This window comes from Lampetra fluviatilis, chromosome 53, assembly GCF_964198595.1.
Source record: "Lampetra fluviatilis chromosome 53, kcLamFluv1.1, whole genome shotgun sequence".
In the NCBI taxonomy this organism is placed as follows: Eukaryota; Metazoa; Chordata; class Hyperoartia; order Petromyzontiformes; family Petromyzontidae; genus Lampetra; species Lampetra fluviatilis.
The window spans coordinates 6,262,251-6,286,378 of NC_136327.1; the positions used below are offsets into that span (position 1 = coordinate 6,262,251).

Here is a 24,128-nt window from a genome sequence, read left to right on the forward strand (position 1 = left end):
ATTTGAGGCCGAGTCGACCTAGGAAAGCGCCCGGGACCGATTGAAATCACCGATTGAGTTGGCGCGTGCGGGGATCGAACCTGGGGCCGCCGGGTTCAGCGTGACAAGTCGCAGTCAACGTAAAAATGAACAATCCGCGTTCTTGCACGGTGCGCGAACAACAGCACCGGGCGAAAGACAAAGGCGGCCGGGCGTCGCAGGCTGGACTCCCAGCGGAGTGGCGCGCATTTGCCGGCTTTAATCGGTGTCTCGCTAACAGGCGCTAGGCACCCCAAACAGCGTTGTCGAAAGGCTACGACGGGGGGCATTCTTGTAACTGCGCTGTCTGTCATCACCGCCAGTCGCGTGCGTGCGTTGGCGTGGCCCGGTCGCGCGCGCCGTGCCACGGAACCTCGCGTGAGTTTATTTTCATCATTTTTGGGGGGGGGGGGGGGGTGGAAGGTGGGGGGTGGGGGGAGGGAGGTTGAGAGGGTAGGTGAAGGGTGCTTGGATAGATGAGACGATGATGATGGTGATAGTGATGGTGGTGGTGGTGGCAGTGGTGGTTGCTGATGTTGCTGATTGCGATGGCGTGCGTGATGGCACGAGCATCCCACGGTCACACTTGCAAATGAGACTCATCGTGGTCTCACAGCTGGTTAAACAGAATCAGACACACTCAGGTGGGGGTGGTGATGCTCGTGGTGATGCTGATGATGATGCTACTGATGGTGATGATGCTGCTGATGGTGATGTGACTGATGGTGATGATGCTGTTGATGGTGATGCTGCTGCTGATGATGATGACACTGATGGTGATGATGCTACTGCTGATGATGATGCTGCTGATGATGATGCTGCTGATGATGATGATACTACTGATGGTGATGCTATCGTTAGTGGTGGTCGTGGTGATGATGATGATGATGATGGTCCTGACAGTTGTGATGATGCTGATAATGAGCATAACGATTCACAGATGAATCGATTCATATCGATTCGAAAAAAAAGAGGTAAAAAAAACGAAGTTTAAACAAGGTTAAAAAAGGGGTTTCAAAACCTAGGTAAAACAACGAGGTTTAAAAAAAAACGAGGTTAACAAAAAAAAAACTTTCATTAGATTTTTTAAAATATCAAATTGCGCACCCCTAATCGCAACAAACCATCAGATATCATGGTGAGAAGGAGAGAGAGAGAGCGAGGGTGATGATGATTATAGTAATCATAGCAGTCATGCTGCTGACACTGCTGCTGATGATGATGATAGTAGTGTGTGTTGCACAATCAAGACAAGCAGGTGTGTGTGTGTGCGCACGTGTGTGTGTGCACGTATGTGTGTGTGTGTGTTTGCACGTGTGTGTGTGTGCACGTGTGTGTGTGTGCACGTGTGTGTGTGTGCACGTGTGTGTGTGTGTGCACACGTGTGTGTGTGTGTGTGGTTGCACGTGTGTGTGTGCACGTGTGTGTGTGTACACGTGTGTGTGTGTACGTGTGTGTGTGTGCACGTGTGTGTGTGTGCACGTGTGTGTGTGTGTGTTTGCACGTGTGTGTGTGTGTACGTGTGTGTGTGTGCACTTGTGTGTGTGTGCACGTGTGTGTGTGTACACGTGTGTGTGTGTACGTGTGTGTGTGTGCACGTGTGTGTGTGTGGTGTATGTGTGTGTGTGCACACGTGTGTGTGTGCACACGTGTGTGTGTGTGCACGTGTGTGTGTGTATGTGCACGTGTGTGTGTGTGCACGTGTGTGTGTGTGTGCACGTATGTGTGTGTGGTGTATGTGTGTCTGTGTGGTGTATGTGGGGAGCGGTGGTGCAGTGGTTAGCGCGCTGCGCTACGAACCCGGCAACCCGAGTTCGATTCCCGTTCACGGCCACCATCAGTGACGATTATCTGACTCAGCCATGGGCCTCCCCTGGGTCGACTCAGCCTCAAATGAGTAGCTGGTGCGGTGTGTGTAAACATCGCCCTCGTGTGCCGTGCCGGCCTTCATAGGTGCTCGCTAACAGCACTTGCCCCTACAGTCTGTTGAGGCTACACGGGGGATCTTTGTCTGTGCCTACGTGCATGCGTGCATGCGTGCGAGCGTGCGAGCGTGCGAGTGACGGACACACGCGACCGTCTAGCACGCACACACACACATAGAGACAATGACAAAGATACCCCGTATAGCCCATGACAGGCTGTTGGGGCAAGTGCTATTAGCGAGCGCCTATGAAGGCCGACCAAGGGGGTGGGGGGCCAGCACCACGACTTTTCCGACTCCTATTCCTTCCCTTCCTAGGCAGCAGCTGGAGCAATGCACTTTGCAAGTCGTGACTGAAAACTCATTTCTTGAGCCACTGCTTCTCGTGTGTTCAGTTCGCTGTTTGGCTACGGACGGACACACCGCATCGGATGTTTGTTGTTGTTGTTGTTAATTCTGCGTCGACCCGTTTGGACGGTCAGTCACTCGGCGAGAGAAACTTCGCGTGCGGGGAATCGAACTCTGACTCGGACAGATGCGCAGTGGCACCCGCTCGCCACGTCGTAGTCAGAGGCACGCACACACTACACACACATGACACACACACACCACACACATGACACACGCACGACACACACGACACACATGACACACGCACCCACACAAACGACACACGACACACACACGACACACGACACACACACACGACACACACACGTTACACACAACACACACACACCACACACACACACGACACACATGACACACATGACACACACACACATCACACACACGACACAGACACACACATACACACACCACACACACCACACACGACACACACGACACACACCACACACATACACGAGACACACCCACGACACACACACACGACACACACACCACACACATGACACACACACATGACACACACGACACACACCACACACATACACGAGACACACACACACGACACACACACCACACACACACCACACAAACGACACACACACGACACACACACACACGACACACCACACACACCACACTCACAACACACACCCTTTACACACACACACACACCACACACACTTGACACACACACACGACACACACACACACACACACACACTTGACACACACACACTTGACACACGCCCAGTGATCACGAAGACTTCCCCATCGCGTGCGCCGAGTCTGCCGTGCGAGTCGAGCGGAAGCGCCAATCGCGACGACTTCACACGCGGAGCCCGCGTGTGAAGATTTACACGCCGCGAGAGACAAAGACACCCCCCCAACCCCCCAACCTCACCCCCCCCCCATAGCATTGTTGTTGTTATTCTTGGTTTTTTCGGTAAAGTCACGTAGAAGGGAAATAATAAAATAATATAAATATAAAACAATACAAATTCTCACGACGTTTCGACTTCAACACAGGCAATCATCAGGTGTGAAATCCACAGCAATCATTTTGTTCCCCAAATTTTCTTGCTGTGGATTTCAAATTTTGAAAATTTGAAAAAATTCTTGCTGTGGATGTCACACCTGCTGATGATTGCTTTGTGTTGCAGTCGAAACGTCGTGAGAATTTCATTGCTTTATATTTTTTACTGTTTTGTTATTTCCCTTCTACGTGACTTTACCGAAAGAACCAAGAATATGAATCCCTGCAGTCACGAAAGCTTTAAATAAAAAAAATGTTGTTGTTGTTTAAATAGATTGTTGGGGCAAGCGCTGTGAGTGAGTGAGTGGTGGTAGTAGCACCTATGAAGGCCGACGCGACACACGAGGGGGTTGGTTAGGGGGGTGGACAGCACCACGCCCATCCGCCTTTGTCTCCCTTTGGAACTCGTTTCGAGGCTGAGTCGATCTAGGAGGAGGGCCGGTTCAGATAAATCGTCACTGGGGTTGGTGGCCGTGAGCGGGAATCGAACTCGGGTAGCCGGGTGGCTGACCAGCACCGCGCCCGGCCGCCTTTGTCTCCCGAGTGACACACACGTACGTGGCAGGTACAAACACAACAACAATAGCAGCAACAACAACAACAACAACCGCCATTCGCCACCAACAGGCGGTGATGTCACCGCAGCGCTTGTGCCAGGCTAGGTGCACTTGTTGTGGCCGTCGCGTGAAGCGAGGAAGGCTCGCTGCTTGGGTCGACTGCTGTGCCAGGCTAGGTGCAGGAGGTCACGGGACAGACCCAGCAGGCGCCATGGGTCGACTGCTGTGCCAGGCTAGGTGCAGGAGGTCACGGGACAAACCCAGCAGGTGGCATGGGTTGCACTGCTGTGCCAGGCTAGGTGCAGGAGGTCACGGGACAGACCCAGCAGGTGCCATGGGTTAACTACTGTGCCAGGCTAGGTGCAGGAGGAGGTCACGGGACAGACCCAGCAGACGCCATGGGTCGACTGCTGTGCCAGGCTAGGTGCAGGAGTTCACGGGACAGACCCTGCAGGTGCCATGGGTCGATTGCTGTGCCAGGCTAGGTGCAGGAGGTCACGGGACAGACCCAGCAGGCGCCATGGGTCGACTGCTGTGCCAGGCTAGGTGCAGGAGGTCACGGGACAGACCCTGCAGGTGGCATGGGTTGACCGACTGCTGTGCCAGGCTAGGTGCAGGAGGTCACGGATTGTCTGATCGAGATGACCGGCAAGGTACACCAACCACCTGTGGCTGCAAGACAAAGATCCCCCGTATAGCCTTAAGAAACCATTGGGGCAAGTGCAAGTCAGCGAGAAAAAATATGAAGGCAAACACGGCACACCATGGGAGTGGCTGGCCAGAAGCACGCCCGACCGCCTTTGTCTCCCTCGCGGCGACGTCCACTACACACCGCGCCAGGTGCTCGCTTTGAGGCCGAGTCGACCTAGGGGAGGCGCAGGAGCGGCTCAGGTAGCCGGCGTTGGCGGCCGCGGGCGGTATTCAAACTCAGGTAGCCTCATCGGAACATTTGACCATTTACTCATTCGACGGAGACTCTTTTTCAAATTACCGCCCCGCCCGCCCGCAGGGTCCTGCCGCTTGCTGAAGTGCCTCTCCGCTCGCAAAGATGTCTTCAGCCCTAGATTTGAATCTTTCGTGACTGCAAGGATTCATATTCTTAGGTTTTTTCGGTAAAGTCACGTACTTTTATAAATTTTTATAGTTTTATAGTTTTACCTACGCGACTTTACCGAAAAAACCTAAGAATATGTCTTCAACCCATCGACGACAAAGACAGCAGACCGTAGTAGCAGGACAGCTGCCACTGGGACACAACGCCCCACGTCTCCCATCGAGATGGAGAGAGATGGCTGCATGAGTCGTCCCACTCGCTCTCACCGGCCCTGCGTGACGCCTAAACGGTCCACGCGAAAATCTTGCCGAGGTCTCTTCCCGGTGCCGCGCAAGTGAGCGCCGGTTGGGGAGACAAAGGCGGCCGGGCGTGGGGATCCGCCCGCAAACCACCCTCCTCGTCGCGCCGTTTGCGGCTTTCACGGGCGCTCGCTCACAGCACTTGCCCCAACAGTCTGTGTGGGCTACACGGCTGACCTTTGTCTTTGCGTGTGTCGTGCGAGCGTGCGAGTTATCTCGTGGTTTTGTCTGTCCGTGCAGAGGAGCTCAACACACCCCCACCAACAGCCTCACCACCATCCCCTCCATCCCCCTAGCCCCCACCCCCCTAGCCCCCAGCCCCCACCCCAGCCTGGCCGCGGGCACCTCCCCAGGTGAGAGCTTCACACGCGATGCTCGTGGAGGTTTCGCCATCCTCCTCCTCCTGCACCTTCATTCACAACCCTCCTACCCCCCAGGGTCAACTCAACGACCCCCCCCCCACAGGCCCCGCCCCTCCCCCCGCCCCCACCCTCACGTTCACTGCTGCAGCGCAGCCAAGGCGCAGCGCGTGGCGTCAGTCAGTCGCGGGGAACGAGATTCGTGAGCGGTGACCGCAGCCGCTGAGCGCCCGCCGTGTGAGCACGCGCTAGGAGGTTGGCCGCGTGGCCGTGGGACGTCTGCGAACAAGAGCTTTAGAGCTCATCGGATTCCTCCAGGATGATGAATACTTGTTGCGACTGTGATTGATGCTCTCAGCTCGGTCACCAGTCCCTTGGACTGAGAACCCCACGCAGCCGCACAGAGACCACGTGTCACATAGGGACCCGTAGACTCACATTGATAACCCACACAGCCACACAGAGACCACGTGTTACATAGAGACCCGTAGACTCACATTGATAACCCACACAGCCACACAGAGACCACGTGCTACATAGGGACCCGTAGACTCACATTGATAACCCACACAGCCACACAGAGACCACGTGTTACATAGAGACCCGTAGACTCACATTGATAACCCACACAGCCACACAGAGACCACGTGTTACATAGGGACCCGTAGACTCACATTGATAACCCACACAGCCACACAGAGACCATGCGTTACATAGAGACCCGTAGACTCACATTGATAACCCACATAGTCACACAGAGATCACGTGTTACATAGAGACCCGTAGACTCACATTGATAACCCACACAGCCACACAGAGACCACGTGTTACATAGGGACCCGTAGACTCACATTGATAACCCACACAGCCGCACAGAGACCACGTGTTACATTGGGACCCGTAGACTCACACAGAGAACCTGCGCTATCAACAATCCCCCCCCCACCCCCACGCTCTGCGGTTCTCTATAAATTAAGGTGTTACGGGCCATGTTTTGAGTGTTTACATATTTACGAGAGCAAACTCCACGCTCGATCTCGTACAGGAGCGGACAGACGGAGTCCATGCAGCTAATTCGGCTGTGACGGTCCCACCTGATGACGGAGACTTGTGTTGCCTCCGAAACGTCGTGAATTTTATTTTGTTTTGTTTTATTTTACTTTCATTAATTTTAATGTTTTTACCTACGTGACTTTACCGAAAAAACCTGAGAATAAGAAGACGGAGTCCACGTTTTTTGCTGCGTCGCCATCTGCTGGCAGAGCCAAGGTACGGCTCCTCCCTAGACGTCCACTTGAAAGGAGTTGGAACGCAGAGCCATTAGTCCACCTGCCGTAGTCAGCCATTCAACCACCCAACCACCCACCCAACCAACTACCCAATCACCTAACCACCCAACAACCAAATCAACCACCCAACCACCCACCCAATCACTCATCCAACAACCAAACCATCTACCCAGCCACTCAATCCCCCACCCACCGACCCACCCACCCAAACAACCACCCAATCACTCAACCACCCACCCAACCACCAAACCAACCACCCAACCACCAAACCAACCACCCACTCAATCACCCAACCAACCACCCAATCACCTACCCACCCAACCACCCGCTCAATCACCCACCCACCCACCCAACCACTCACCCGACTAACCAACCACTCAAACCTTTGTCATCTACAAGAGTCACATACCACGATCTTTGTTACTGTCTTTATTATTGTAATCGTTGAGCAGCACAATTAACAAGCGCAGCACCCAGCAGCATTATAATCAGCAGCATCAGCAGCAGCATCATCAGCAGCAGCATCATCAGCAGCATCATTATCATCATCATTAGCATCATCATTAGCAGCATCAGCAGCAGTATAAACATTAGCAGCAGCATCATCAGCAGCAGCATCATCAGCAACATCACCAGCAGCATCATCAGCAGCAGCAGCAGCATCATCATCAGCAGCAGCAGCATCATCAGCATCATCAGCATCAGCAGCAGCAACAGCAACATCATCATCAGCATCATCACCATCTTCAGCAGCAGCATCAGCAGCATCAGCATCATCATGAGCAGCATCATCAGCAGCAGCATCATCATCAGCAACATCATCATCAGCAGCAGCAGCAGCAACATCATCATTATCAGCAGCAGCAGCATCATCAGCAGCAGCAGCATTAATCATCATCAAGAGCATCATCTTCATCAGCAACATCATCATCAGCAGCAGCATCATCATCATCAGCAGCAGCAGCATCATCATCATCATCAGCAGCAGCAGCAGCAGCAGCAGCATCATCATCACCAACATCATCATCAGCAGCAGCAACATCATCAGCAGCATCATCAGCAGCAGTAGCAGCAGCAGCATCATCAGCAGCATCATCAGCAGCATCATCATAATCAGCAGCAGCATCATCATCAGCAGCAGCATCATCATCACCAGCATCATCATCAGCAGCAATATCATTATCATCATCAGCAGCAGTAGCAGCAGTAGCATCATCAGCAGCAGCAGCGTCATCATAATCAGCAGCAGCATCATCATCATCATCATCAGCAGCAGCAGGAACAGCATCATCATCACCAGCAGCAGCAGCATCATCATCAGCATCATCATCATCAGCAGCAGCAGCAGCAGCATCATCCTCAGCGTGCCTCAACGGAATCATCATCATCAGCAGCAGCAGCATCATCCTCAGTGTGCCTCAGCGGGATCATCATCAGCAGCATCATCATCAGCATCATCATCAGCAGCATCATCATCAGCAGCATCATCAGTATCATCATCATCAGCAGCATCATCATCAGCAGCATCATCCTCAGCGTGCCTCAGCGGCATCATCACCAGCAGCAGCATCATCCTCATCATCATCAGCAGCATCATCATCATCAGCAGCATCATCCTCAGCGTGCCTCAGCGGGATCATCATCATCAGCAGCATCATCATCCTCAGCGTGCCTCAGCGGCAACATCAAAGCGAGGGGCCCGGTACGCATCCCGCGTCTCGCGGTCGCATTCCGCGAGACGCGTTCCACGCGTTAATTACATTGCTGGCACGAGCACACACACACACCGTGGCTCATCTCTCTCGCTCTCTCGCTCGCTTCCTGCACGGTTGCTATTATTGATTCTCATGTAGTTGTTTTGTTGTTGTTGCCGCTGTTCATCGTTTCCAAGGGCCTAGTGGCATTTGAATCGCTGCGCCGTGACACGATCATTAGACGTTTAAAATTTGTTTTTTTTGTGTGTGTGTGTTGTTTGAATAAGTTCCGCCGACATTTTTGAAGAAGACTGAAAAGAATAAATATATTAATAAAAATCACAATCATCATCCTCATCGTCATGATCATCCATCATCATCACACGGGGAGAGTTTCCATGTGTAGGTCCCCTAGGCAAAAAAAAACACATTAATCTAAATCACCAACATCATCATCATCGTCATCATCGTCATCATCATCATTCTCTGGATTATAAGACCGTGACGTTTTTGTCCGGCCTCGTTAAAGTTACACACGAATCTGGCCAAACATACACACACACTCACTCAATCACACACACACACTCACTCACACACTCAATCATTTAATCACACACACTCACTCAATCACACACACACTCACACACACTCACTCAATCACACTCACACACTCAATCACACACACACACATTCACACACACACACTCACTCAATCACACACACACACTCAATCACACACACACACTCACTCAATCACACACACACTCACACACACACTCACACACACACACACACACTCAATCACACACACTCAATCACACACACTCAATCACACACTCACACACACACACTCAATCACACACACACTCAATCACACACTCACACACACACACTCACACACACACACACTCAATCACACGCACACACACACTCACTCAATCACACACACGCACACAAACACTCAATCACACGCACACACACACACACACTCAATCACACACACACACACACTAAATCACACACACGCAGTCAAACACGTACACACACGCGCGCGTCTATACACACGTACTCAATCACACAGATGCAGACACGCACACACACACACACTCAATCACACACTCACACACACACACTCAATCACACACACGCTCAATCACACACACGCACACACTCACTCAATCACACACACGCACAAACACACTCAATCACGCACACTCAATCAATCACACACACACACTCAATCACACACACACTCACACACACTCACTCAGTCACACACTCACACACACTCACACACTCAATCACACACTCACACACACACTCAATCACACGCACGCACACACACACTCAATCACACACACGCGCTCAATCACACACACACTCACACACACACACTCGCTCAATCACACACGCACACACACACACGCTCAATCACAAAGATAAAGACAAAGATCCCCCGTATAGCCTCAACAGACTGTAGGGGCAAGTGCTGTTAGCGAGCACCTCAATAACAACAACAACCGCCATTCGCCACTAAGTGGCGGTGACGTCACCACGACGCTTGTGCCAGGCCATGTGCACCCTGAGGCCACGTGAAGTGTCGAACGCCCGCTGGCAGGAGGTCACGGGGCAGACCCAGGTGCCACGGGTCGACTGACCGAGATGACTGGCTGATGCACCACCTGTGCCCCCTACTGTGCCAACTTGCTGTGCTTTAGCCACCCGGCGCTCCGCTCGTTGTTGTGAGCGTCGCTCCTCCGCCCTCCGTTGTTGTTGGAGGGCGACTGCCTCCAAATGCCCAGTAGCGTCCTTCACGAGCCTCCTCCACTGAGGCCGATCTTGACACCGCTGGTACCAGTCATTGGCAAGTCCACTCAGCTCCACGTCCTCCTGTACCACATCACTCCATCTCTTCTTTAGCCCGTGCCGCGCCCGTTTAACCCCCTCGATCCGGCCGAACAAAAGCTGTTTAGGCATGCGGTGGCTGGGCATGCGGGCTACATGACCCAGCCAACGCAGCCTTGCCTGCCGGAGGAGCTCACTGATGGGAATTTTCCCAGATCTTTCAAGGACTTGTGAGCTCCTCACACAATCCAGCCTGGTTAAACCCAGGATGGATCGTAGGCAGGCCAGCCTAAATGTTTCCAACCGGCGAAGATGCTCCACTAGGGGGGTCCACGTTTCGCAAGCGTAGAGAAGGGAGGGAATGACCGTGGCCGAGAAGACCTGAAGCTTCGTGCGGAGCGACAGACCAGGTAGCTTCCACACAGCGTTACGCAACCGATGAAAAGATATTGCCGCTCGACTGATTCGGAGTGAGACCTCTGCTGATAAACTGGAGCCGGTCATAAGCACACTGCCCAGGTATGGGAAACTCTCCACTCTCTCCACAACTGCCCCATCACCGATTGGGAGTTGTGGGGGTGGAGTGCCCGATGGTACAAAATACCCAGGCAGGTGCTTAGTTTTGGTGGGGCTGATGGTAAGGCCCCACCTCTTAGTGGCACGCTCCAGTCTCAGCAGCAGCGTCTCCAACTCCTCTTCTGAATGAGCAGCTATTACCAAATCATCGGCATACATAACGTGGTTGACCAATAGGGAGCCATCCCTTGATCGCACCCGGGCGTCGATCAGCCTCCCATTATATCTGTACCAAATGGTAATTCCCCCGGTACAGCTATTGAAGGCTTCATGAACTACGCAGTCGAAATAGATGTTAAATAATGTGGGAGCCAGAGGATATCCCTGTCGCACCCCAAGGTGTACAGGGAAAGGCTCCGACTCCCGGCCACGTAGTTTTACCCGGGCCCGCTCACCATCATGAAGGTCCTTAATGATCGTGAGCAGAGGGTCAGGGACTCCGAAAGCACGAAGAACAACCCAGAGCCCAGTCCTACTGATGGTATCATAGGCCTTGACCAGGTCAATAAAGCAGAGATGTAGGTCTTTTTGGAATTCCCTACACCTCTGCTGTAGCAGACGGACAGAAAATATGGCATCTGTGCAGGACCGCCCTTTCCTGAAACCGCATTGGGGCTCCGCAAGCCTCTCCTCAGCGTGCCTAGCAAGGCGATGTTGAATAATCCTTGCCAGGACCTTACCCGGCACACTGAGGAGTGAGACACACACGCACACACACACACGCGCTCAATCACACACACACACGCCTACCGGGCTATAAATGTTTTATTTAAATTACTGAAGGAAGTTTGCGTCTTATAATCCGGATAATATGGTACAATTATTCGCCGCTGTTTAAAGTATAAATGTGTCGTGGGTTCTACTGAGGCCCACACTTGAACTTGGAGGCAACAACGTTTATTACACGGCCCCAACAGGGCTACTACTTAAACGTTACAACGGGTTACTGCATCACCGTGTCAGTCAGCTAACACACTGCCTGACCCACGATGCCGAGCCTAAAGACCGAAGACCGAGGATCGAAGAGACGTAGCACCTAGATTTGAAGCTTTAGTGACTGCAAGGATTTTTTTGGTAAAGTCACGTAGGTAAAAAATAATAATGAAAAAATAGAAATTAAAAAAATATTTATATTATTATTTCTATCATTTTTACACACACACACTCAATCACACACACTATTATTTTTACACGCACACACTCATAATATAAAAGAAAAAAATATTTATATTATTCATTCTATTATTTTTCTTTTCATAATTTATTTTTACCTACGTGACTTTACCGAAACAAACCTAAGAGTATAGACGTAGCACCGACGGGTTCCATTCTAACAGACAGCCGCGATTGTTCTCGGGACCTCCCTTTTATACTCCCTTCTGGATCTCACCAGAAGGTTCTCGGCCGAGCACCACGTGACCCTCAAGCCACCCTTTGGGCCCCCTCGCTACTATCCTGGTCACGTGCCCTCACGTCCTCACTTGCCCTCTCTCTCTCTGACCGTCACCAGAACCATGCCCCCCAGGGCCCCGCTTCCATGCCATACCAACTCTGGTGCGAGAGAGAAACTCAAGACGCACAGTTCCACTCTTGTGACAGGAGCTGGCGCTAAACGCCTTAGTGACTCCATTTACGTCACGATAAATGTAGAGTTCCCGTGACACAATTTTTTGCAATTTACACTATTACCATTATAATTATGCATCAATAATGTTAAGCCGCATTTTCTTGGTTTTTTCGGTAAAGTCACGTAGAAGGGAAATAATAAAATAATAAAAATAAAACATAGTAAAATACAATTCTCACGACGTTTCGGCCACAACGCAAGCAGCCGTCCTCAGGTGAAGAACAGGGCTGTCGGAAAGGCAGCGTCTGAATCTTCTTCACCTGAGGACGGCTGCTTGCGTTGTGGCCGAAACGTCGTGAGAATTGTATTTTATTATGTTTTATTTTTATTATTTTATTATTTCCCTTCTACGTGACTTTACCGAAAGAACCAAGAAGATGAATCCCTGCAGTCACGAAAGCTTTAAATCGAAATTTAAGCCGCATTGTCAATCCACCGCTGCACGAATGCCTCCCTACGTCGTGTCGGTCATAAGTTGTTGTTGTTGTTGTTTGACCATACTTCACCACGCTGGTCAATGGGGGTAATCATAAGCTGGGGAGGTGGGGGGAGGAGCGGTGACGTTGCTGCTCAGCGATATGTTCCACGGAAACCGTTGACCCTGAGTTCGACTCCCGGACAGGGGATAACATCAGCGGCGAGTGGTATCCGTACCTGTCCTTGTGACCATCGGAGTGAAGTATGGTCAATCAACACCCACGGCGGCCACGCAGCGCGGAGGGCGTTGGATTTCAACGGTGCCAAACCAGTGGTTCTGTCACGGCCACTTCGAACCCACTGGAGAAGCAGCGACCCAGCCTCGGGGTCTAACTCAGGTGCTCAGTGTCCGGCTCTGACACCGCCGTTGTGGATGAGTCCACTAAGCAGAGGTCGCAACCGGGTACCCGATACCCGTACCCTACCCGATACCCGGCTACCCGTACCCGGCCGGGTACGGGTACCCGTTTGCGACCCTGGTGCGGCCGGGTACGGGTACGGGTAGGCCGTGAGTCACTGGTGAGTCACCGTTTGCCACTCATTTCCCAACGTCTTGTCTCTTCTCACAATTCAAGTTCCTAGAATCGTCCCACCCGCGCCTGCAACATGGCTTCATCTCAGAGGTCGCAATCGGGTACCCGTTTGCGACCCTGGTGCGGCCGGGTACGGGTAAGGAATCAAACCCCGTTTGCGACCTCTGCCACTAAGCCAAGGAGCTGGGGGGGGGGGCACACTTCTTACGATGATTTTAATTGGCTCAGATTGCACGCCGGCGCTTTGATGTTTGACGTTTCACATCAAAGGCTGCCGCCACTAACACCGACGCGCCTTGGGAATACGAAAACAAATGTTCACCTGCGGGCACGCGACGCACATTACGTAGCCGCCACGCGCCGCGCTCTCTATCCACTGCTGGATTGAATGCTCGCTTGCCCGGCGGATCTCTGGAACTGCCAGAGCGGTCACAATCTCAATCCCCCCACCCACCCACCCACCGACCGCCTCTTCCCATCGGCGGAATTCGTGGGGCAATTTTTAAAGACCAGCAACTATACTGCACGGTCTGCTTCAGCGGCAGACCATGCTTTCCCGCTTGTGTTGCGCCCGAAACGTCGTGGTTGATTTTATTTTATACCCCACGTGGCTTTACCGAAAGAGCCAAAGAGTATGGATTCCTGCAGTCACGAAAGCTTCAAATCAAGATGAGACTCGCAACTGTTCAGAATGAGAATTCACTGCGTAACAAAAAAAAATTGATGTTTTTTGTTCCTGGGTAGTAAGTGTTATTTCCTAATTGCTTCTGCCTCAAAAGTACAGAAAATTGCGATTATTCCCCACAAATGTTGCTTTCGTGACCAGGGGCCACGTGACCAGGGGCCACGTGACCACGACGCGCGCACGCGACACACCATCGACACCTGGTGGGTGAATCGAGATCTGTCGCGCACGCAGCGCGATGCCGATGTGGATGAAGCAACAGCTGCCGTCTTAGACTCGAAGCTTTGGTGACTGCGGGAATCCATACTCTTTGGTTCTTTCGGTAGAGTCGCGAAGGGAGAAATAAAATATAAATAGAATAGGACGTTTCGGTTGCAGCACAAGAAACCATCATCAGGTAAACGACACGTGGACCCAGCCTGTCACAAGTGTTCTCTGAGGAAGGGGTTCTGATAGTTGGTTGATGGTTGAAATCCTTCGGTCGCTGGTTCGACTCCTGGCTCGAAGGAGGTTGATTATTTTAAATATATTTTTCCAAATCATGAAATACATATGATTGTTCTAAAAATAAACGCTCAGCGAGAATGACCTGCACATTAGGAACATTTATTTTGGGCCAAACGTTTGCTTAAAATGCACCAAGAAGAAGAGGGCATTGGTAGGATGTCAGATGTTCTTCTACAGAAGCATTGATTTTGATTTTGTGGACTTGGTGGCACGACACGTGGACCCAACCTGTCACACGTGTTCTGTGAGGAAGGGACTCTGATAGTTCCACCGCTGTTCGTGTTGCACGACATCCCTGCAGGCTGTGCCCCTGGGCAGTCAGAGTCTTCATCACCGGCCACCCCCAACTCGGCACCTACACGGCCACGACTACTGCCATAGGCGATGTGAGAGGTGGCAGCAGACAGCGTGGGGCCAGTGGCGCAATGGATAACGCGTCTGACTACGGATCAGAAGATTGTAGGTTCGACTCCTGCCTGGCTCGTGGTGAACTTTTTTTTAATACAAGTGCGTATATTTTTTTGAACTACGCAACATTGCTGGTACATCTGTTGAATGATTGGATAATGTAATTTAACTCTGATCAGTTTAAATAATACCAATTATTAGGTGTGGTTACTCCTGCGTTGGCAGTGGTGCACAACCAGAGTCAACAACGTCCAGGACAATGGTCCTTCTTCACCACAAGCAGATTGACAAATTAAACAGGAAACGAATCTACAGGTGTGCGATCCGTAATCAGCGTAGTCAGACGCGTTATCCACTGCCCCACGCTCATTAGCTGTTGTCAGACATGTCTATACAGTGACAGCAGCTGTGTAATTACTGGGCTGCAGGTCTTACTCTGCATTGCTGCTGCTCTACGTACTAATAGTGAAGTGAAGAAACACTGCATAGGTCACCTTCGATAGCTCAGTTGGTAGAGCGGAGGACTGTAGTTGGTTGTGGCTGAAATCCTTAGGTCGCTGGTTCGACTCCGGCTCGAAGGAGGTTGATTATTAAGGAGGTTGATTATTTTTAATATATTTTTCCAAATCATGAAATACATATAATTGTTCTAACAATAAATGCTCAACTTGCACGACCTGCACATTAGGAACATTTATGTTGGGCCAAACGTTGGCTTAAAATGTACAGAAAAAGAGGGCATTGGTAGGATTTGTCAGATGTTCTTCTACAGATGCATTGATTTTGTATTTGGTGGACTTGGTGGACTTGGTGGCACGACACGTGGACCCAGCCTGTCACACGTGTTCTGTGAGGAAGGGACTCTGATAGTTCCACCGCTGTTCGTGTTGCACGACATCCCTGCAGGCTGTGCCCCTGGGCAGTCAGAGTCTTCATCACCGGCCACCCCCAACTCGGCACCTACACGGCCACGACTACTGCCATAGGCGATGTGAGAGGTGCCAGGAGACAGCGTGGGGCCAGTGGCGCAATGGATAACGCGTCTGACTACGGATCAGAAGATTGTAGGTTCGACTCCTGCCTGGCTCGTGGTGCATAATTTTTTAATACAAGTGCGTATGTATGTTTAAACCCCGCAACATTGTTGGTACAATAATCCGAAATCTGTTGAACAGTTATATAATGTATTTTTACTCCGGTGAGTTTATAACACATTCCTGCGGAGGGAGCTGGTAGGAACGTTGGGTTGCTCGGTCAATGGCTAGGGTCAACGGCGGCGTGGTGTATTCCGCAAATATGGCCGACTGTGAGGGCGGGCACAAGCCGGCGTGAGTAGGTTAAACGTTGAGTTTTATAAGGGGACCACGGGGTGATCAGCCCCTCCCCACCCAGCCACTCCCCACCACACCCTCCCCACCCAGCCTCTCCCCACCCTCCCCACCCTCTCCTCTCCACCCAGCCCCTCCCTCCCCACCCAGCCCCTCCCTGCACGACGGACACAATAATCCCCTGTGGGCTGGTGTAACCAGGAGGTTCCTACCAGTATAATCCGACTCATTAGCTGTTGTCAGACATGTCGAAACAGTGACTGTCGCTGTGTAATTACTGGGTTGCAGGTCTTCTTCTGCATTGCTGCTGCTCTACGTACTAATAGGGAAGTGATGACACACTGCATAGGTCACCTTCGATAGCTCAGTTGGTAGAGCGGAGGACTGTAGTTGGTTGAAATCCTTAGGTCGCTGGTTCGACTCCGGCTCGAAGGAAGTTGATTCTTTTTCCAAATAATGAAATACTTATAATTGTTCAAACAATAAAGGCTCAACGAGTATGACCTGAACATTTTTATTATGTTTTATTTTTATTATTTTATTATTTCCATTCTACGTGACTTTACCGAAAGAACCAAGAAGAGTATGACCTGCACATTAGGAACATTTATTTTAGGCTAAACGTTCGCTTCAAATGCACCAAGAAGAAGAGGGCATCGGTAAGATTTGTCAGACGTACTTCTACAGATGCATTGATGTTGATTTGGTGGACTTGGTGGCACGACACGTGGACCCAGCCTGTCACACGTGTTCTGTGAGGAAGGGACTCTGATAGTTCCACCGCTGTTCGTGTTGCACGACATCCCTGCAGGCTGTGCCCCTGGGCAGTCAGAGTCTTCATCACCGGCCACCCCCAACTCGGCACCTACACGGCCACGACTACTGCCATAGGCGATGTGAGAGGTGCCAGGAGACAGCGTAGGGCCAGTGGCGCAATGGATAACGCGTCTGACTACGGATTAGAAGATTGTAGGTTCGACTCCTGCCTGGCTCGTGGTGATTTTTTTTTATTAATACATGTACGTATGTATTTTTGAACTACACAACATTGTTGGTACAATAATCCGACATCTGTTGAATGTTTCTAAAATGTAATTTTACTCTGGTCAGTTTAAATAGTACCAATTGTTTGGTGAGGCTGCTGCTGCGTTGCCAGTGGTGCACAACCAGAGTCAACAACAATAACAACACTCAACACATTCATCAATTATACGGTGGCCTACAGAGGAAACATATATTCTTGGTTCTTTCGGTAAAGTCACGTAAATAGAAAACAAATGTTTTTTTATTAAATAAAAATTATAAAATAAAATTATAATAATAAAAATACTCCAAATAAAATAATAATTTAAAAATGGTAAAAGCAAAAAACCCACAGTAAAAAAGAAGAGTAAAATAAAGTTACAATAATTTTTTTTAATAAAAATAAATTTATAATAAAAAAAGGAAAAAACCACGACGTTTCGATCGCAACACAAACGGTCTTCATCAGGCGGAGAGAAAAGAGGGGGCAAGCCTCCAAATGTAGCTGCTTTTCAAGGTTCCAAAGTGAGTGGGCGGGGGAAAGAGCTGCGGATGCAGCTCGCTGATGCAGGAGCAGCACAAAGGGGGAGTTGGGAGGAGGTGAGATTGTGCAGCGCAAACAGCATGGGCGGGAGTCATGTTTGCATAGACCGCAATACCTGCAGTCATAATACAAACAAAAGAACATAACTCTGATAATGTATGCACTGTCCTTGAAGTTGATTGATCCACACCCGAGACAGCTTTCCTTAGAGCCTAGTCTCATATGGGTTGGACCAGATGACGCCAAAAGGCGCACAACTCAAAGACAATGCACCATCAGAGTATGAGAGCTCGGGGCAAGCATCTACACTGGGAACCTCATTTGCCAGTAAAAATATGATAATTGGTTCTTTACCCTTCTATTGCCAGATAGAAGGGTAAAGAACCAATTATCATATTTTTACTGGCAAATGAGGTTCCCATAGAGCATGGGCGGGGCAGCCAGCGTTAATGTCGGAGCAGACAATGGGGGGAAAGGGGGCAGAGACACGGACAGAGAGAGGGGGTGGGCAGAGATATGGGGGTAGGGGGGGGGTAGAGATTGGGGGGGGGGGGCATTGCACCTCGCTACACACATCCACACTGCTGACGGTAGAGGTTGACAAGAAAACACAAATCAAGTCATGACCCAAAGCGGTTGATGACATCTTTCCAATGATTGCTGAGTTTAAAACCGTCGTCTCGGTTGAAATTGTGTCTGTGTCTGTATATATGGATGGCTTCGTGAACGAATCTTTTTTGATCGCCAGCCGGCTTGCAAAGTACCATCGTCTTAGAGAAATCAATTTCACGTGAGCCAGCCGCGTTAAAGTCATGATCAGCCACGGCAGAAGTATTGGTCCTGCCGTGTTTGAGATCTGCCTTGTGTTCACGAACAAGATCCAAGACATGTCGTTTAGTTTCAACAATATAACTGCTGCCGCAGATACAGCTTAGTTTGTAGACGCCGGGAAATTGCATGTCAGGAATCTTGTCCTTCACAGATGGGATCAGATCACAATTTTTTTTATTTTAATTAAATTTGATTTAAATAAAAAATATCTACGTGTCATGACCGAAAAACACTAGAATATGAATTCCTGCAGTCACGAAAGTTTTAAGGAAAATTATATCGAAGACAACGTTCGGGACAATGGTCCTTTCTTCACCACAAGCAGATTGATAAATAAAACAGGAGACGAACCTACAATCTTGTGATCAGTAATCAGCGTCGTCAGACGCGTCATCCATTGCCCCACTGCCCCACGCTCATTCGCTGTTGTCAGACATGTCGATACAGTGACTGTAGCTGTGTAATTACTGGGTTGCAGGCCTTCCTCTGCATTGCTGCTGCTGTACGTACTAATAGTGAAGTGATGACACAATGCATAGGTCACCTTCGATAGCTCAGTTGGTAGAGCGGTGGACTGTAGTTGGTTGAGGCTGGAATCCTTAGGTCGCTGGTTCGACTCCTGCTCGAAGGAGGTTGATTATTTAGCATATATTTTTCCAAATAATGAAATACATGTAATTGTTCTAACAATAAACGCTCAACAGGCATGACCTGCATATGAGGGGAATACATTTTGAGCCAAACGTTGGCTTAAAATGCACCAAGAAGAAGAGGGTACTGGTAGGATTTGTCAGATGTTCTTCTACAGAAGCATTGATTTTAATTTGGTGGACTTGGTGGCACGACACGTGGACCCAGCCTGTCACACGTGTTCTGTGAAGAAGGGGTTCTGATAGTTCCACCGCTGTTCGTGTTGCACGACATCCCTGCAGGCTGTGCCCCTGGGCAGTCAGAGTCTTCATCACCGGCCACCCCCAACTCGGCACCTACACGGCCACGACTACTGCCATAGGCGATGTGAGAGGTGCCAGGAGACAGCGTAGGGCCAGTGGCGCAATGGATAACGCGTCTGACTACGGATCAGAAGATTGTAGGTTCGACTCCTGCCTGGCTCGTGTTGAGTTAATTTTAATACAAGTGCGTGCATATTTTGTCAACCACGCAACTTTGTTGGTACAATAATCCGACATCTGTTGAATGGTTCTATTAGTAATTTTACTCTGGTCAGTTTAAATAATACCAATTAGTGCTTGAGTCTTACTTGTATCATCCACTCCCCCTACCCCACACCCCCACCCTCCCTGTCTCTCATCCCTGGCTCCTCTACCCCCCCTCTCTTGCCTAAATGGCCTCTTGTTTCAGCAGCCCTCTTTTGCCCACTGCAGCAATTGTTTCTTCCTGTGGTTGTCCCACCTGATGACGGACGCTTGTGTTGTGCCCGAAACGTCGTGATTTAATTTATTTTGTTTATACCTACGTGACTTTACCGAAATAACCACATAGTATGGATCCCTGCAGTCACGAAAACTTCAAATCGAGATTAATACCAATTATTTGGTGAGGCTGCTGCTGCGTTGGCAGTGGTGCACAACCAGAGTCAACAACAATAACAACACTCAACACATTCATCAATTATACGTTGGCCTAAAGAGGAAAAATATTTTGCAGGCAACGTTCAGGACAATGGTCCTGCTTCACCACAAGAAGATTGATAAATTAAACAGGAGACGAATCTACAATTTTGTGATCCCTAATCAGGTTGTTGCCCCTGACAGCATACTGCAGGGGCAACAACCTGCTCCTTAACACCGCAAAGACCAAGGAGCTCATAATAGACTACAGGAGAAAGAAAACGGACACTCCACCACTAATCATCAGCGGGGACTGTGTGGAGAGGGTGGCAGACTTCTGCTTCCTGGGAGTCCACATTGGGGAGGGCCTGACCTGGAGCGCCAACAGCACTGAGCTTCTGAAAAAGGCCCAGCAGAGACTTTACTTCCTGAGAATCCTCAGGAATAATAACATCACACAGAAACTGCTGGTGTCCTTCTACCGAGCCTCCATCGAGAGCATTCTTACATACTGCATCTGTGTATGGTACACCAGCTGCACAGTAGCTCAGAGGAAAGCGCTCCAGAGGGTCATCAACACAGCCCAAAAGAACGCCGGCTGCCATCTCCCCACACTGGAAGAACTACACAGTTCACGTTGCATCAAAAAAGCACAGATCATTGTAAAGGACTATTCACACCCTGGTCACTCACTGTTTGAGCTGTTGCCATCAGGCAGACGATTCAGATCAATCAAAACAAGGACAAACAGATTCAAACAGAGCTTTTATTCTACAGCGATCACCACACTCAATAATGCGAATTAATTATTAAGTAATAGTGTTTACAATTGAATGTGAAATAGAGATGTGCAATGACAAAATGTAACCTTATGTGGGTATGTGGGTATACTTGGGCGGTTTATATATATAGTACAAATTGATTATCTTTCATTTAATTTTATTTTTATTTTCTTGTTTTATTTAATTTAAATTTATGAATGATGCCCTGACTGGTGAGCATTTTAAATTTCGTTGTACTGGTGACAATGACAATAAACGATCTATCTATCTATCAGCGTAGTCAGACGCGTCATCCCTTGCCCCACTGGCCCACGCTCATTAGCTGTTCTCAGACATGTCTGAACAGTGACTGCAGCTGTGTAATTACTGGGTTGCAGGTCTTCCTCTGCATTGCTGCTGCTGTACGTACTAATAGTGGAGTGATGAACCCCTGCATAGGTCACCTTCGATAGCTCAGTTGGTAGAGCGGAGGACTGTAGTTGGTTGAAATCCTTACGTCGCTGGTTCGACTCCGGCTCGAAGGAAGTTGATTCTTTTTCCAAATAATGAAATACTTATAATTGTTCAAACAATAAAGGCTCAACGAGTATGACCTGAATATTTTTATTATGTTTTATTTTTATTATTTTATTATTTCCATTCTACGTGACTTTACCGAAAGAACCAAGAAGAGTATGACCTGCACATTAGGAACATTTATTTTAGGCTAAACTGTCGCTTCAAATGCACCAAGAAGAAGAGGGCATCGGTAAGATTTGTCAGACGTACTTCTACAGATGCATTGATGTTGATTTGGTGGACTTGGTGGCACGACACGTGGACCCAGCCTGTCAGAAGTGTTCTGTGAGGAAGGAATTCTGATAGTTCCACCGCTGTTCGTGTTGCACGACATCCCTGCAGGCTGTGCCCCTGGGCAGTCAGAGTTTTCATCACCGGCCACCCCCAACTCGGCACCTACACGGCCACGACTACTGCCATAGGCGATGTGAGAGGTTGCAGCAGACATCGTGGGGCCAGTGGCGCAATGGATAACGCGTCTGACTACGGATCAGAAGATTGTAGGTTCGACTCCTGCCTGGCTCGTGGTGATTTTTTTTAAATAAAAGTGCGTCTAAGTCTTTTTTAAACCGCGCAACATTGTTGGTCTAATACTCCGACATCTGTTGAATGGTTCTATAATGTAATTTTACTCTGGTCAGTTTAAATAATACCAATTATTTGGCGAGGCTGCTGCTGCGTTGGCAGTGGTGCACAACCAGAGTCAACAACAATAACAACACTCAACACATTCATCAATTATACGGTGGTCTTAAGAGGAAAAATATATCGCAGGCAACGTTCAGGACAATGGTCCCTCCCTTTATTACTGATAATTATACACAATCCACTACTAGCATAATATGACTTTGAGACCCCCCACCGCCGACACATTCTGCAAGGAGTGACTAACCCCATATCTGCATTTGTCATCAATATGCAAAATTCCTCTGTTGATATGTAAACTTCTTTGTCAAGGCTCTCTCCTCCTCTCACCCAGCTTAAAATACGCTGCCAAGCTTAGCAGTGTTCATTAGGACGCTGTCTTTACGACAGAACAGCTTCTTCACCTGAGGACGGCTGCTTGCGTTGTGGCCGAAACGTTGTGAAATGTTATTATGTTAATTTTTTATTATTTTATTACTTCCCTTCTACGTGACTTTACCGAAATTACCAAGAATATGAATACAATGGTCCTTCTTCACCACAAACAGATTGATTCTTAAAACAGGAAACGATCCTACAATTTTGTGATCCCTAATCAGCGTAGTCAGACGCGTCATCCATTGCCCCACTGCCCCAAGCTCATTAGCTGTTCTCAGACATGTCTATACAGTGACTGTAGCTGTGTAATTACTGGGTTGCAGGCCTTCCTCTGCATTGCTGCTGCTGTACGTACTAATAGTGAAGTGATGACACACTGCATAGGTCACCTTCGATAGCTCAGTTGGTAGAGCGGAGGACTGTAGTTGGTTGAGGCTGAAATCCTTAGGTCGCTGGTTCGACTCCGGCTCGAAGGAGGTTGATTATATAGCATATATTTTTCCAAATAATGAAATACATGTAATTGTTCTAACAATAAACGCTCAACAGGCATGACCTGCATATGAAGTGAATACATTTTGAGCCAAATGTTGGCTTAAAATGCACCAAGAAGAAGAGGGTACTGGTAGGATTTGTCAGATGTTCTTCTACAGAAGCATTGATTTTAATTTGGTGGACTTGGTGGCACGACACGTGGACCCAGCCTGTCACACGTGTTCTGTGAAGAAGGGGTTCTGATAGTTCCACCGCTGTTCGTGTTGCACGACATCCCTGCAGGCTGTGCCCCTGGGCAGTCAGAGTCTTCATCACCGGCCACCCCCAACTCGGCACCTACACGGCCACGACTACTGCCATAGGCGATGTGAGAGGTGCCAGGAGACAGCGTAGGGCCAGTGGCGCAATGGATAACGCGTCTGACTACGGATCAGAAGATTGTAGGTTCGACTCCTGCCTGGCTCGTGTTGAGTTATTTTTAATACAAGTGCGTGCATATTTTGTCAACCACGCAACTTTGTTGGTACAATAATCCGACATCTGTTGAATGGTTCTATTAGTAATTTTACTCTGGTCAGTTTAAAACACATTCCTGCGGAGGGAGCTGGAAGGAACGTTGGGTTGCTCGGTCAATGGCCAGGGTCAACGGCGGCGTGGTGTATTCTGCAAATATGGCC

The 24,128-nt window shown here is 49.5% G+C and overlaps 1 protein-coding gene and 11 non-coding genes across 12 annotated transcripts in view; 11 read left to right on the forward strand and 1 right to left on the reverse strand.

The window, feature by feature from the left end:
- The window catches only part of LOC144949330 (alpha/beta hydrolase domain-containing protein 17B), a 175,709-nt gene that overhangs the window by 57,175 nt on the left and 94,406 nt on the right, over window positions 1–24,128 (reverse strand). The gene's annotated exons all lie outside the window — the stretch shown is intronic.
- On the forward strand, window positions 15,300–15,372 carry TRNAR-ACG (transfer RNA arginine (anticodon ACG)). The gene has a single exon. It is a non-coding gene; the product is annotated as a tRNA-Arg (tRNA).
- Window positions 15,790–15,877, forward strand: TRNAY-GUA (transfer RNA tyrosine (anticodon GUA)). Its single transcript is given in 2 exon segments — window positions 15,790–15,826; window positions 15,842–15,877. It is a non-coding gene; the product is annotated as a tRNA-Tyr (tRNA).
- TRNAR-ACG (transfer RNA arginine (anticodon ACG)) lies at window positions 16,313–16,385 on the forward strand. The gene has a single exon. It is a non-coding gene; the product is annotated as a tRNA-Arg (tRNA).
- On the forward strand, window positions 16,978–17,059 carry TRNAY-GUA (transfer RNA tyrosine (anticodon GUA)). Its single transcript is given in 2 exon segments — window positions 16,978–17,014; window positions 17,024–17,059. It is a non-coding gene; the product is annotated as a tRNA-Tyr (tRNA).
- TRNAR-ACG (transfer RNA arginine (anticodon ACG)) lies at window positions 17,546–17,618 on the forward strand. Its single transcript has one exon. It is a non-coding gene; the product is annotated as a tRNA-Arg (tRNA).
- TRNAY-GUA (transfer RNA tyrosine (anticodon GUA)) lies at window positions 19,566–19,653 on the forward strand. The gene is given in 2 exon segments: window positions 19,566–19,602; window positions 19,618–19,653. It is a non-coding gene; the product is annotated as a tRNA-Tyr (tRNA).
- On the forward strand, window positions 20,065–20,137 carry TRNAR-ACG (transfer RNA arginine (anticodon ACG)). Its single transcript has one exon. It is a non-coding gene; the product is annotated as a tRNA-Arg (tRNA).
- TRNAY-GUA (transfer RNA tyrosine (anticodon GUA)) lies at window positions 21,818–21,899 on the forward strand. The gene is given in 2 exon segments: window positions 21,818–21,854; window positions 21,864–21,899. It is a non-coding gene; the product is annotated as a tRNA-Tyr (tRNA).
- Window positions 22,386–22,458, forward strand: TRNAR-ACG (transfer RNA arginine (anticodon ACG)). The gene has a single exon. It is a non-coding gene; the product is annotated as a tRNA-Arg (tRNA).
- On the forward strand, window positions 23,345–23,432 carry TRNAY-GUA (transfer RNA tyrosine (anticodon GUA)). The gene is given in 2 exon segments: window positions 23,345–23,381; window positions 23,397–23,432. It is a non-coding gene; the product is annotated as a tRNA-Tyr (tRNA).
- TRNAR-ACG (transfer RNA arginine (anticodon ACG)) lies at window positions 23,844–23,916 on the forward strand. Its single transcript has one exon. It is a non-coding gene; the product is annotated as a tRNA-Arg (tRNA).